Genomic DNA, 15,547 nt, shown 5'->3' on the forward strand with positions numbered 1-15,547 from the left:
CACACAATGGGAGTCTTTGCAGTTACCCTGTCTGTGTGTGTGTGTGTGTGTGTGTATGTCCATTCCACTGATATCTCAAGAACCGTATTTTGGTTTTAATGAAACTTGGTGTATAGATGCTCTGGGCTAATGTGCAGATATGATTAGGTTTTGTTGAAATCCATGCATTCCTTAGATTTTGATGAAACTTGGTACATAGATGCGCAGGACTAATGCACAGATGTGATTAGTTTTAATTAAAAAACCATGCATATTATTAACATAATTTGCATAATAATTAGTCAATTTTCGGCTTTTCCACTGATATCTCAGGTATTAATCATCACATTTCAATGAAACTTACATAGATACATATGACGATGTAGAGACAGATATGTGAAATTATAATTAGCTAATTTGCATAATTAATCAATTTTCAGCTTTTGATATTTCAAGTACTATTACATCATTACTTTTCAATGAAAATTGGTACATAGATTAATTTTAAGTACAAATGTGTGCATATTAATCAACTAATTTGCATAATTGATTAATTTTTTTGGCTTTTACTCTGATATCGCAAGTACTGATTATTCCATTTCAATGAATCTTGGTACATAGATGTTCTAGGATAATGCAGACCTGATTAGTTTTGAGGCGAAATCAGTGCATATTAATTACCTAATTTCCATAATTAGCCAATTTTTTGCTTTTACTCTGATATCACATGTACTAATTATTCCGTTTTGATGAAACTTGGTACATTGATGCGCCAGAACAATGCACAGATCCGCTCAGTTTTGAATTAAAATCAGATCATGGTAATTACCTAATTTGCGCAATAAATCATAATTTTGGGTTTTAAACAAATTTGAATGAAACTTCGTACATAGATGGTCTGTGACAGTACTTGGTATAGCTAGGTGCATATGTACTCTAACACAATGTGATGATCAAATTAATTTTAGGTTTATATACATCTATAATAATTATCCAATTTGCAGAATAATTTACTTTTCAGCTTTCCACTAAATTAGTTAGTTATTAATCATCACATTATAATGAAAATGTGCACCCTGAAACAATATACAGACCTAAATCTATGCATAATTATTTCTTAATTTGTATAATAATTCATTTGGTTCATTGAGGTAATCCAAAGACATGATTAGTTTAATGCACATTTGTAGTGAAAAGGCTAAATACTATATTAATATTTGAACATAATCTGACTATGCTTTTCATTTGTTTGACAAAGTCACTAAAAACATGATGGGGACTATGTGATATGATATGATTTTATTTCACCAATGAAAACAATTCTAGTAATCATAACCAATATACATTTCTGTGCAGGATATGATGAATATGTCTCTGTTGAGTACGCACGTATTTTTTTTTCTAGATCTGAAAAACCTATGTGGGTCTTTCATCCAAAATTACGTCTCCCCACTGCACTGACGAGCAACTGAGCATGCTCAGAATAAATTGCTGTGGTCAGATTCAGATTCATGAATTATTGATTTCAGATTCACAAGTTCATTAAATGTATTTGATCGGTAGTAGTGTATACTTTTCAGAACTCAGAACCAACTTTGCAGAACTTCAGAACCAACTTCTCAGAACCCAATTTCAAAATAGCTTCCTCATCATCGGAAGTCATCTTTTAGGTTATTATTAATATGACCACACCCGACCCATAAAATATGAAAATTAGCTAAATCCAGTTATTTCCTTTGATCTCAGCAACCACTTTCGTTCATATTTGGTATGATTACACCTTGATCACGTAGATGTGCTTCTACAGTAATGACCACGCCCTCCCAATATGCAAATTAGATCAATGCAGTGATTTGCTGCGATCTCTACCACGGCCGTGTCGATTGTGCCTTTGGCAATAATGACCACACCCTCCCAAAAATATGCAAATTAGATCAATGCAGTTATTTGCTCTTATCCCAGCAATCATTGGGCCAATTTAGTTAATATTTGGTAGAATTACACCATGACAGGAGTAGATGTGCGTTTGGCAATAATGACCACACCCTCCTAAAAATATGCAAATTAGATCAATGCAGTTATTTGCTTCTATCTCTAACACCACTGCGTCGATTTTATTCATATTTGGTATGATTACACCTAGGCACGAGTAGATGTGCTTTTGGCAATAATGACCACACCCTCCTAAAAATATGCAAATTAGATCAATGCAGTCATTTGCTCTTATCCCAGGAACCATTGGGCCAATTTAGTTCATATTTGGTAGGATTACACCTTGACACAAGTAGATGTGCTTCTAATAGTAATGACCACGCCCTCCCAAGAATATGCAAATTAGATCAATGCAGTTATTTGCTCTTATCCCAGCAACCATTGGGCCAATTTAGTTCATATTTGGTAGAATTACACCTTGGCACGTGTAGATGTGCTTTGGCAATAATGACCACGCCCTCCCCAAAATATGCAATTAGATCAATTCAGATCAATTCAGGTATTTTCTGTTATCTCAACCCCCAGTGTCGATTTTATTTATATTTGGTATGATTACATTTGGAACAAGTAGATGTACTTTTGGCAGTAATGACCACACCCTCCCAAAAATATGCAAATTAGGTCAATGGAGTTATTTGCTGCTATCTCTACCACCATGTCGATTTTATTCATATTTGGTATGATTACACCTTAGAATAAGTATATGTGCGTTTAGCAGTAATGACCAAGCACTCCCAAAAATATGCAAATTAAAACAATGCAGTTATTTGCTCTTATTGCAGCCACCAATGGGGCGATTTTATTCATATATCAAAACATATATTTAAGTGAATATTTGTATGGATATAGTAAATAACTGCATTGTTTTAATCTCCATGGGCAGTTTAAAGGCATTTATTGTTTACTGCAAATAAAGTGGAGCCGAGTTTATTTTAACTATGCTAATGAGGAGACAAAGTGGAGACGGTGTCCGTGTCAATGTTTTACTTTTGTATATGTACCTTGGGTATACCTCTGTTAGATTTGTTCATTTCATGATGATATCTTCAATTCTCTAATTTTGGCGAATGTTTTTGCTATTTTTGACTTCTTGCTAAAAGTCCAATTGCTTTTATATTGCATATATATGTCCTATATGTGGGCCTCTCTCAGATTTGTTCATTTCGTGGTTATATTTTCAATTATCTAATTTTGATGAATTTTTTTGGTGAAAAGTGATATTTTTGAATTCTTGTTGAAATCAGCAAGTCCGATTGCTTTGATATTACATATATAGGTACTACATGTGGGCCTTTTTCAGATTTGTTCATTTCATGGTGATATATCAATGATCTAATTTTGATGAATATTTTTGGTGAAAAGTGATATTTTTGAATTCTTGTTGAAAACAGCAAGTCCGATTGCTTTTGATATGTTCTTTAATTGCAATGTGTATTGCTAACAGTGGAGCTATCTCAGCCGACAGGCTGCTTGTTATAAATTATAACTGGCATGAATGAACTAATACATAATTTGTTTACAAAACTTGGCAAGCTCTGTGGGTGGTGCATGTAGTGCTGCCGTCTGTTGCATTCTCTTCTTGAAATGGTAGTTACTAGTCCTTTTTCTTTTTCAATCCTGCATTTCAGTTATAATACTAGAATTTATACTAATCTATAATTCAACCACTCAAAATATACTTCTGACAATTCGGTCACTCAAACAAATAATTTCTGTTTTCCTTCTAATAATTCTGCCACTTAAAGAATAAAAAACTACTGTGATTGCATAGCGATGCCTGTATGGCCATTGTCAACACAGCGTTATACATGATATTGAATCAAGTAAAGTAAAATCTTGTGATACTAATCTCTAGAACCACTCAGATTGGCACATATGTTTTATGAACCAATATGTGTTCTTTCAAAGATGTCTATGACTATACTCATTTTAAACTATCCTTTTAGTCCCCGTTTCATACGCAGTCTGAAAGGCGACTATTAATTCTTATTTCAATTTTCCGTCTGTGACGTCTCAGATATAGATATAGATGAAATTTGACAGGTTGATGAACAAGTCTCTGCCGAGTATGCACGTAACTTTCAAGATTTTCATTCAAAATTACCCCTCCCTACTGCACTGACAGAGCAACTGAGCATGCTCAGAATAAATAATTAGCTTAGATTGTAATGCTTGGATTTTTAGTGATGTCATGACCTGGTCATGACCTTGATCTGAATCAGTGACAGATGGGTCGTACCATTACCAATCTCAGTGGGAAATGTTGAGGGGTGTCGGGGCTACATTTTGATGGGAATTATAGTCGTGATAATGAAACGAATCCAGGTCCTGGTAATATACAAATACCTGAATTAACAAAGAAGTCAAGTCGTTATTAAAGGTACATCAAGGTTTACTCAGATTTGTGAATGCAGTTTCTTGAGCATGTATGAGACATAGTTTGGTCGCACTTGTGTACTCTGAGATGTTGGACCCAGGTCAATGAAAGTTTTCAGTTATCAGATTAAGGGAAATCACTTTATGATGAGTTGTACCCACATAGAGTACATATTAAATCAATTGTTTGCAGATGTTCCATGTATTATTTTAACATGAGTATTTTATGGTTAAATAATGAGGACTGTGAAATTCATGTCTTGTTTAATTCTTTTTTTAAATCTCAATTTGTTTGTTTTTTCAATTTCAATTTTCAAGATGCAATATGAATGAGGACATGTAAATTTTAATATTTTTGTTTGATTATAAATGGATGAATACATTGGACTGTATTTTATCATGAAATGAAATAGATTTTCTAAATTGTGCTACACATCTGAGTATTTTTGCAACGAAACAATTATATTCTCTAATATGCATGTGTTCTGGTACATACAAGAACAATCACTACACATGTATAGTGATTTTGATTCTTCAACCATTGCTTTGGTAGGATGAAAATACCATGTAAAATACCACAAAATTACGGCATGCTGTAACTAATAACCTCATATTATTATAGGAGTTGGTTATAAATAGACTTCCAGCCTGTGTAGTATTATATATCTATGCGACTCTTGTTGTTATTCTGTTAAGCCACACTACTATCGGTCGTTATCGGGCGTTTGAAGACGATGTCTGGATTCTATAGTAGTCTGAGGTTTTTGAAACGTTTGTAAAGAGATACAAACACCTCTGACATAAAATTCATCAGCAATCATGATGATATGGAAGTGATCGGGCGTCTAACAAAGATGGAACAGACTTAAACACAGATTCTTATACAAATCCATGTCCCTCTGAAAGACCCAACAAGAAAGTGACTCTTCACTCTCGACAAGTTTGAAGGTGCAGTTTGAAAATGCATTTACAATTAGAGACATAACATTCACTGGATGACGATGAGGGCGCATATTATGAATATTGTTTCTCATGTCCACAATGCCCGTAGCAGTACTGCATTGGTGTTAAATTGTGCCCCTTTTTAACAGAAATGACTGCAATAAATTTGTGACTGTATATATTAAATCACTACTGGATTTCGAAGAATTCTGTTCACTGTTTTTCTAAACCATGTTTCGCATACGACTTGTTTACCACTTCCGTGTCACTGAGAATGTTCTAGAAACGTACTGTGTCTGGGTAGAATATTCTAGATTTTTAGGAACTGGTTGAATAGGTAATAGAACACTGTAGAAGGTAATAGAAGGTAATGGAACATTCTAGAAATTTGTAGTAAGTTCCAGACTCATTATGTATGCTGATGTAATGGTCTATTTATAGACAGTGGGGGTATATATAGGGGAGTTGTTCAGCACTGAGATCAGATCGGAGATCTCGTTGAATTGTATTGGAGTTTAAGTATCTAGTTATTGGAGTAGTGGAGTTTTACCGCGTTATTGTACTTGATGTTTGCAGAGTATAATAATACCAGTACCAGTTGAAACCTCATCTGTTGGCTCCGTGTTCGTGTTTTATCATCGCCGCCAGGGAAGTCTTTCTGTTACTGTTGCCATTTTGGTATTTGAACCATCACACCTGTACTATACCAATTATGGTAATATTACGTTGCGTGTGACATCTGGGGGCTCGTCCGGGAACAGTGAAGACATATAGAAGACAACATGGCCAGCGAGATAAAAGATATGTCGAAACAAGAGTTGATGGAATGGGCGGATGAACTGGGAATGACTGGAGAAGACAAAAGGAAATTTATTTTGGAGCAACTGAGTGCTCAGCGGGCTGACAGGCAAGCGGCGAGGGAAGAGAGAAAGGCAAAAATGGAAATAGAAGCAGAGGTGAGGAAAATGGAGATTGAGGAAAGAAAGGAAAAGTTACGGCTGGAAGCGAAAGCAGAACAGCGAGAAAAGGAAAAGGAGATTGAGGAAAGAAAGGAAAAGTTACGGCTGGAAGCGGGAGCAGGCGAAAGAGAGAAATTGCGAATGGAAGCAGAACAGCGAGAAAAGGAAAGAGAATTTGAGTTGAGAAAATTAGAGCTGCAAGCAGCAATGCCGGGGTTCCAACAGGCTGATTTTGGCGGTCAACGAAATGTGGTCAGTGATGCACAGTCACCAAAGTTGCTTGCATTTTTTGATGGTAAGGATGAACTTGATAGTTATTTATTGCGGTTTGAGAGGTTTGCAACGAATGTGAGTTGGCATAGAGATGGATGGGCCACAAAATTGAGTGCGCTGTTGACTGGTAGAGCACTGGAAGTATATTCTAGAATGTCCGACACTGATTCAGTTGACTATGATCGTGTGAAGGTGGCGCTGTTGACAAGATACGATTTCACAGAGGATGGGTGCAGGAAGCGATTCTGTGAAATTAAACCTGAAAGTTCCGAGAGTCCTGACCAGTTAATTGTGCGGCTCAAGAATTATTTTGCTAAATGCGTTGAGTTGTCATTCACTGCAGCCACATATGGTGGTGTTACCGACTTGATGGTGAAGGAGCAGTTTATTGGTGCCTGTACAAGAGATCTTGCAGTTTATCTTAAAGAAAGAGCACCCAAAAATTTAGATGAGTTGGCGGTAATAGCAAAGCAGTACCTAGTGGCACATGGTCGACAGTTATCCACGAAGGACCAGGTGAGGCGTAATGATAATAAGACTGCCATTAGAGATACTGATGTGGGACAGGGCAGTAGTATCCGGTGTTTTGTATGTCAGGGTGTTGGTCATCGAGCAGCAAAATGTCCATCCCACGTTACTGATGTCAATCATGACAAAGGTAAACAGTGCCTTCAGTGTGGTGCCATGGGACATGTGGCTAAGTTCTGCCGTAGTGGACAACACAGGGATCAAGAAAGAAAGAGTGTCAAACCCAGCACTACTACTGGTGCAGCTGCAGTGGTTAAAGAGGAGTCTAATATCAGTGCTAGCTGTGCTGTTCAAATTAACAGTGATGTGCCTAAAATGATTGAGAAAGACCATTTGTGGTTAGCATCGAGGGAGCAGTTAAAGGTTGTGAATGGTGCATGTATGTAACGGAGTGGTGTTGTGGAGGACAGGACTTTTCCTGTGGGTCAAGGGAAGGTTGGTGACACAGCTGTGACCATGTTGAGAGACACTGGGTGTAATGGCATTATAGTAAAGAAGAGCTTGGTACCAGATGACCAGTATACAAAAAAGATGGGTCATATATTGATGGTTGATCGTACTGTAAGAAGGGTTCCAGTCGCCATGGTGGAAATTGATATGCCATATTTAAGATGTCACCAGTATGTGTTTGAGTTGAGAGATCGGTTAGAACGGACTTTAGAGATTGCTCGAGTAGAATTACAGAAGGCACAGAACCGATACAAGTGTTAATATGATCGTAAAACGAAGAAGTGAGTACTTAAGGAAGGAGATAAGGTGTTAATTTTGCTGCCAACTGACAACAACAAGCTGTTGATGCAGTGGAAAGGTCCATATGTGGTGGAGCAGGTAATATGTGAAAACGATTATCGAGTGAGGGTAGGTGACAAAGTGAAGATGTATCATGTAAATATGTTAAAGTTGTATGTTGAGCGGAAGATGTCACCTCAACCAGATGTAAGTGAGACAAGTTACCCACCAAACAGCCGTAGTCAGATGAAGAGAATGCTGTAGACGAAGATGATCTTCTAGATTTAGGAACTTGTACATCCAAGGAGTCAGGTAAAGATGTTCAAATTGGTACAGACCTGACAGAACACCAGAGGAAAGAACTGGTGGGTTTAGTCAATACTAATGATAAGGTGTTTACTGATTTGCCAGGAAAGACTAAGATAATCAGTCATAAGATTGACCTGACAAATTATACACCAATACGATCTAAGCCATACTCACTACCATATGCAATAAGAGAGAACCTTAGGCAAGATATTGAAGATATGTTAAAAATGGGAGTAATCAGGAAGTCCACATCACCCTATGCGTCACCGGTGGTGATTGTAAAGTAGAAGGATGGATCGAATCGCATATGTGTAGACTATAGGAAATTAAATAAGGTCACTGTAACAGACCCTGAGCCAATGGTAACGACAGGGGACATATTTCAGAGACTACATAATAGTAAGTTCCTGTCAAAAATTGATTTAAGTAAGGGTTATTGGCAGATACCAGTGGCTGAAGAAGATATACCAAAGAAAGCATTATGAATTTTTAAAGATGCCATTTGGAATGAAGATTTCGGGAGCTACTCTGGTGCGGGGAATGAGGAATTTATTGTCAGGTATGGAGGGGGTTGGAAGCTATATAGATGTCCTGATAGTTTATTCAAGCTGTTGGGATGAGCATGTTCAAGTATTAGCTGAGTTGTTACGAAGACTGGGGGCAGCGGACATAACAGCTAGACCATCCAAGTGTGTTCTGGGTGCAACATCAGTAGAATTCCTGGGTCATGAAATTGGACACAATTGGGTGAGTTCAAGTCACGACAACATGGAGAAAATTCTAGAAGCCCAAAGACCAACGACCAAGAAAGGTGTCCGATCATTCTTTGGGTTGGTCAATTACTACAGAGACCACATCCCCTTATTCGCAACTATTGCAGCACCCCTGAGTGACCTACTAAGGAAAGGACAACCCAACAAAGTTGTATGGGGAGAGGCCCAAGAGAAAGCATATAACACTTTGCGGGAATACTTATTGGGCAAACCAATTCTGAAGTTGCCAGACCCACAGAAACCATTTGTGTTGCGGACGGACGCGTCTCAGGTAGGAATTGGAGCAGTACTTATGCAGAATCATGGTGAGAAGCTTCATCCAGTTGCTTATGCAAGTAAGAAGTTATCCGATGCAGAAATGAAATATTCAACTGTAGAAAGGGAATGTTTAGCCATAGTTTGGGGCGTGAATAAATTTCACCTATATTTAGCTGGTGTGGAGTTCATTTTACATTGTCTTACCTGGATAAAGCCAAGTTTGCAAATGACCGGGTGATGAGATGGGCGATGACTCTCCAAGGATATAGTTATCGTGTTGAGGATATTCCTGGACAGGACAATAAACCATTGTCGCTTTATCTGAAACCTGGCTTTATCTGAAACCTGGCAAATCAATGATTCATCTTATTTTAATAACCAAAAGTATACTCTTATCATGAAATGTCGTACTGGTGCATTTGGGGGAGGGGTGGCAGCATATATCCACAATTCGGTTGATTACCGTGTATTGAATTCTAACATTATTCCCCAATCTGAAACCTTGTGGCTAGAATTACACTTGAACTCTGGTTATTTTAACATAGGCATTATATATAGGAAACCAGGAACAAATGTGGATGACTTCAGTACTGGCCTAGAAAACCACCTTATGAATATAAATGTTACTAAATCAAAGTGTGGTGATTTTAATATTGATTATAATAATCAATCAGCTACAGTAAATCAGAATTACATCAATTCTATGGCCAGTATCAATTACAAACAACTAATCAATAAACCCACACGTTCAACAAATAGCTCATCAACAATAATTGACCACATATATTCAAACTTCTATGATTATTTTGTGCACTGTGGCACTATTCTGACAGATATAACAGATCATTTTCCCATTTTTGCATTCATTGAAAATCTTGACAAAATGTACCAAAAGCAGAGTGTATATTATACTCGAGACTTTTCCCGGTATAATATTGAAAATTTTCATCTGAAATTAAACAGTGTCAACTGGTCTAACGTCTCAAACAGCTTGGATGTAAATAATGCGTATAATACTTTTTCGTCTATTTTTAGCACTATTTGTGACAAAGTGGCCCCCTTAGTCAAGATGAAAAAAAGATCAAAACTACCCAAGAAGCCATGGATAACGAGGGGCATTACAAAACCAATCAGACATAAAAATAAACTATACGAGAAAGTGATTAAAAGTAATTACAATCCAAATCGCCTGTCTGCTTACAAAACCTACAGAAATATTTTAACAACTATTCTTAGAAAATCTAAAAAAAAATATTACTCCAATTTAATTAATCTAAATAAAAACAACCCGACTAAACTCTGGAAAACGATAAATGATTTAACAGGAAGGGCCACTGGGAATGGTGGTAGACTGCCTAAACTACTTACCATAGACAACCCGCTTTCTCAAACCATGAATATTCATGACCCAATAAAAATAACTAACTGTTTTAATAGATTTTTTGCTAATATTGGGGAGGAACTTGCTATGAATATTAACACATCTGCCGATCCCTTGGACTACTTCACAACTACCAATTTGAATTCCTTCTTTCTCCAACCAGTTACCATCCATGAAATAGAATCTGATCTAAAATTATTAGACCCGCGTAAATCTTGTGGCCATGACTATAATTATTCTCGTCTTCTAAGAGATGCTGCCCCTTTCATTAAAATACCTCTTTTTCACATTATAAATCAATCCTTTATGTCTGGTGTGTTCCCCGACCAACTAAAAATAGCCAAAATTACTCCTATTTTTAAAAAAAGGTTCACCCTATTTGCCTGGTAATTATAGACCCATCTCAATCTTACCCGTTATCAGTAAAATTATTGAAAAAACTCTGCACAAACAATTATCTTCCTTTCTTAACAAATTTAATATTATCAATAAGCACCAATATGGATTTCGCAGAAAGTACAGTACCAAGCTTGTGTCATGAATTTGTTTTCGTGTATCTGTTGATCGACTTAATTAGCTGATTACGAGCGAATTGCTGTGTTATGTTTGTCATCGTTTAGGCCTATTTGAAGTTTTGGACGGAACTTGGCTCAGTGATTTGGAACTAATTACGAGATAACCGTCGCTATTCAGACTACTAATTCTGACAGTTGGTATTCGTAGTTATTAATGTAGTGAACGATTAATTAAAAGATATGACGTATTCAGTACTTAGTGTGATTGGCTTTATGATTGAAAGTTACGCCCTAGAGTCTTTTTACTGCTTTGTAATTGGTTAGGGTTTTGAAAATGAATAATGAGAGTTTGAGTTGGTCTTTACGAGTACACCATGATAGACGCAGTAGAGAGGCAGTCCTGGAGAGTCGTGGGGCGAATCTTGACATAGTCTTGGGCTAGCCTTGGGTCAGCCTTGCGATAGTCTTGGGGATTTTCCCCCAGGGCGCTGTGTCTTATATAGTGCTCGACTGATCGACTAAGACGAGAGTTGAACCGTATTTCGTTGTGTGCGTCTTATTTGACTGTAAAAGTATAAGTGACTTTCCCGATCCCGTACCTCAAGGGGACGCGATAGAGAGACGAGACGAGATTCCCCCCTGACACGTGTGGAGAACCCCAAGGAGAAGCATTTACCCCTGATACTTGCGTTAATAGATCTTTTCTATGAATTAATTAATAAAATTGATGATGGTAATATCGTGATGGGGGTATTGTGATAGGTATGTTTGATGTTTAAAAACCTTTCACTTAGGTAACCGGGATTCGGTCGTTTTCCACGCTAGACTCACAAGAAACACACACACAAGCGCCATTCATGTTCCAAACGATTCTCCTCTAAGTCCCTGGTTTTCACCCGAGACAGCATTAAATCACTCTTTATTTCTTGTCACTCCTTAACCAATTACAATCAGTATAAGAGACTCCAAGGCCTTGCCTTCAAACAAACAACCAATCACATGAAAGTTTTACACATCATAATCAATTGATTAATCGTCAAGCTATTTAGAAAACCACTATTATATTGTCAACACTAACTAATATTTATGGGGTAATAGTCTTGCAATAACATTCCACAAAGATACCATATGAGTTAGAATCGCAAACAAGATTGGTTTTGGATTACAGCTACCATACTGTAATCTTTTAAAAACTGCAGACTCATAAGATGTCTTTGGCTGATTTCGACTAGCTCGCCATCTGGCCTTGTCATTAACCCTTATCAGTAGATGCCATGGCAACCACCGTTAGGCTGAAATATAAATCATGACAGTATTCCTGGATTTTACTAAGGCCTTCAACATGATAAATCACAACATTCTTCTTTCCAAATTAAGTTCCTATGGTATTCGTGGAAAACCTTTAATGTGGCTTGAAAACTATCTATTGAATTGAAAACAGTTTGTTCAAGCTGATGGCCATACCTCCTCCACTCTCCCAATCAATTATGGTGTGCCACAAGGTTCCATCCTTGGACCGTTACTTTTTCTAATATATATAAACGATATTCCTGCGTCATCAACTTACTTCCAAATTAAATTATTTGCTGATGACTCAAATATTTTTCATTCATTTTCCAGTAACAGTATACCCAGCCCTGAAGTTGATTTACATTTAGATATGGTGAACACATGGTGCAACACTAATAAACTTACAATTAATACCAACAAAACTAATTACACGCTGTTTTCCACCTCTAAGAAACAGCTGGTAAACAAACAAAACATACATTTAAACAATGCAGTTCTCCAGGAAGTCGATACTACTACTTATCTTGGTGTGGTGATAGATAAACATCTTACATGGAAGCCGCATATTAATAGAGTTTTAGCAAAGATAACTCCTTAATTGGTTTAATTGCTAAGTTCAGACATACACTTCCCAATTACGTCCTTATCCTTCTGTATAATTCTCTAATTCTTCCTCATATCTCCTGTGGTTTAGAAGTGTGGGGTAGTACGTATCGCACATTTCTAGACCCTATATATAAACAACAACAAAAACTTGTTCGTATCATACTATTTAAAGACTACTGTGCACATAGTAAACCTCTTTTTCAGTCACTACGTATTTTCAATATATATGACCAATTTAAGTATCAGCTATGTACATTTATACATGACCTACAATTTCACAGATTGCCACGTGACCTTAATTACTATTTCAATTTCCATACTCACCATTATCACACCAGGTCAAGGGAAAATTCAAACTTTCTTCTACCAATGAAAAAGACAAATTTGGGTCAGTTTTCAGTCGATTACCAGGGAACTAAAATTTGGAACAGCTTACCCCCGGATATCCAATTGATTCGTATTCGAGCAAATTTTAAGAAAGAAGTGAAAGACTATTTAATCTACTGTAATCATCCATAGTTATATTCCAGTATGTATATATAGAGGCATACAAACATGTATCTGTGTGTAAGCAAACCATTGTAAATAAGTTTTTTTCTGTCTACTTGATTGCCCTTTTTAATAAATAGCTATTTAAAAATACATTTTAATGGGAAACAGACTAGACTAGCTCTGCATGAGCTAATTTCTGTTTCCCGGCCATAGATTAATATTATTATTATTTATCAATATTTATTAGTTATTAGTTATTGTTGTATTGTTATTCTTTTATGTAATCTATGGCAAATAAACATTATTATTATTATTATTATTGGTAGCGAACTACCTGAGTAGATTGATGGACTGAGGAACTTTTTGAACAGTATAGTAGAATGTTATTCGTTTGTGACTATATTTCGTATTTTATTATATTCTACTGTATGTGATTTTCGAATTTATGTACTCAGAGCTTTATTCAGTTTGATTTAATATATTGTATTGTTGTTTTATTTGCAATTGTTATCGTATTCGTATTATTGACGTCGTTGCTAGTAATGTAATATTATATGTTATAATATTCTTGAGAGGGGAGGCATGTCGCATACGACTTGTTTACCACTTCCGTGTCACTGAGAATGTTCTAGAAACGTACTGTGTCTGGGTAGAATATTCTAGATTTTTAGGAACTGGTTGAATAGGTAATAGAACACTGTAGAAGGTAATAGAAGGTAATTGAACATTCTAGAAATTTGTAGTAAGTTCCAGACTCATTATGTATGCTGATGTAATTGTCTATTTATAGACAGTGGGAGTATATATAGGGGAGTTGTTCAGCACTGAGATCAGACCGGAGATCTCGTTGAATTGTATTGGAGTTTAAGTATCTAGTTATTGGAGTAGTGGAGTTTTACCGCGTTATTGTACTTGATGTTTGCAGAGTATAATAATACCAGTACCAGTTGAAACCCCATCTGTTGGCTCCGTGTTCGTGTTTTATCATTGCCGCCAGGGAAGTCTTTCTGTTACTGTTGCCATTTTGGTATTTGAACCATCACACATGTACTATACCAATAACGGTAATATTACGTTGCGTGTGACGCCGTGTTATTATTACAATCCAATGTGTCCAGTGCAGTATGTATATCATCCGTGTTATCGAGGATGTATAAAATATTCCGTAAAACTCGGAGTAACTCGAGTAACTTGAATAAAGCCACACCGACTTAATTTTATGGATGACATCCGCGCGCGCATTAGTTTTCCCCGACGACGAGTCTCCACAGATCGGTTTTCTGTCCGGAACTTGCCGACTCATATTGTCGCAAAACGCCAGCTTGTCGTAAAACTTTTTGTAGACTATCTAAAACCCTGCTAAATTTGTCTTACATGATCTCCTGCACATGCGTATTGCGTTGCTGGGAATACGTGAGCATAAAAGTTCAGAGGAAAAACTAAGGAATTGTTGTGGACTGGTACGCAATTGACGCCGGCCAAGGAGATGTGACGTTTACACAGCTATACGAGAGATTGGTTAAAGCTAACCCCTACTGTGTAGACAGGAGCAAGCAAGGACATTTCTGTATCATTGCAATGTTCTGTTAGTAGTTATTGTCATAAAGTAGTGATATGTACATTCTGCCTTGACTTGTACTGAAAATAGTGTTCATCCTGTACCTTGAATGCAGTGTTTCTAACTGAAGGTACTTCATCATGACTACATGTACTAGAGCTTTTCTCAGGCTGAAATGGTTATACCTGTGACAGTAATACAGTACGAGATGTGTATATCAACATGTGCCTCCTACAAATAAAGACTTCTTGTTGTCTTTTGATACATTGTGTTCTGTGGTTCAATTCGTAATAGCAGCTCCGTAGTGCTGTGGTTTTAGGAGGATTTTTTTTTTTTTTTTTTTGGCAGGAATTTTTTTCGCCCTCTCGCATTAGTTTTGGGGTCTCCAGAGGATGTCATCCATAAAATTAAATCAGTGTGGCCAAACCAATTTATCTAAACGTACTGAACAAAAAACTAAGGATACAAATGTGTCTACACTGTACTTTCACATCATCTCCTTTATTCACGAGAAGTTCAATTATCTTGCCTGCTTTCTCGAATCCATAAAACAATGGGGTCTTTACGTCTCTATCTGCAGTGGTGTT

The sequence above is a fragment of the Saccoglossus kowalevskii genome, chromosome 19, assembly GCF_978046115.1.
Source record: "Saccoglossus kowalevskii chromosome 19, keSacKowa6.1, whole genome shotgun sequence".
Classification (NCBI taxonomy): domain Eukaryota; kingdom Metazoa; phylum Hemichordata; class Enteropneusta; family Harrimaniidae; genus Saccoglossus; species Saccoglossus kowalevskii.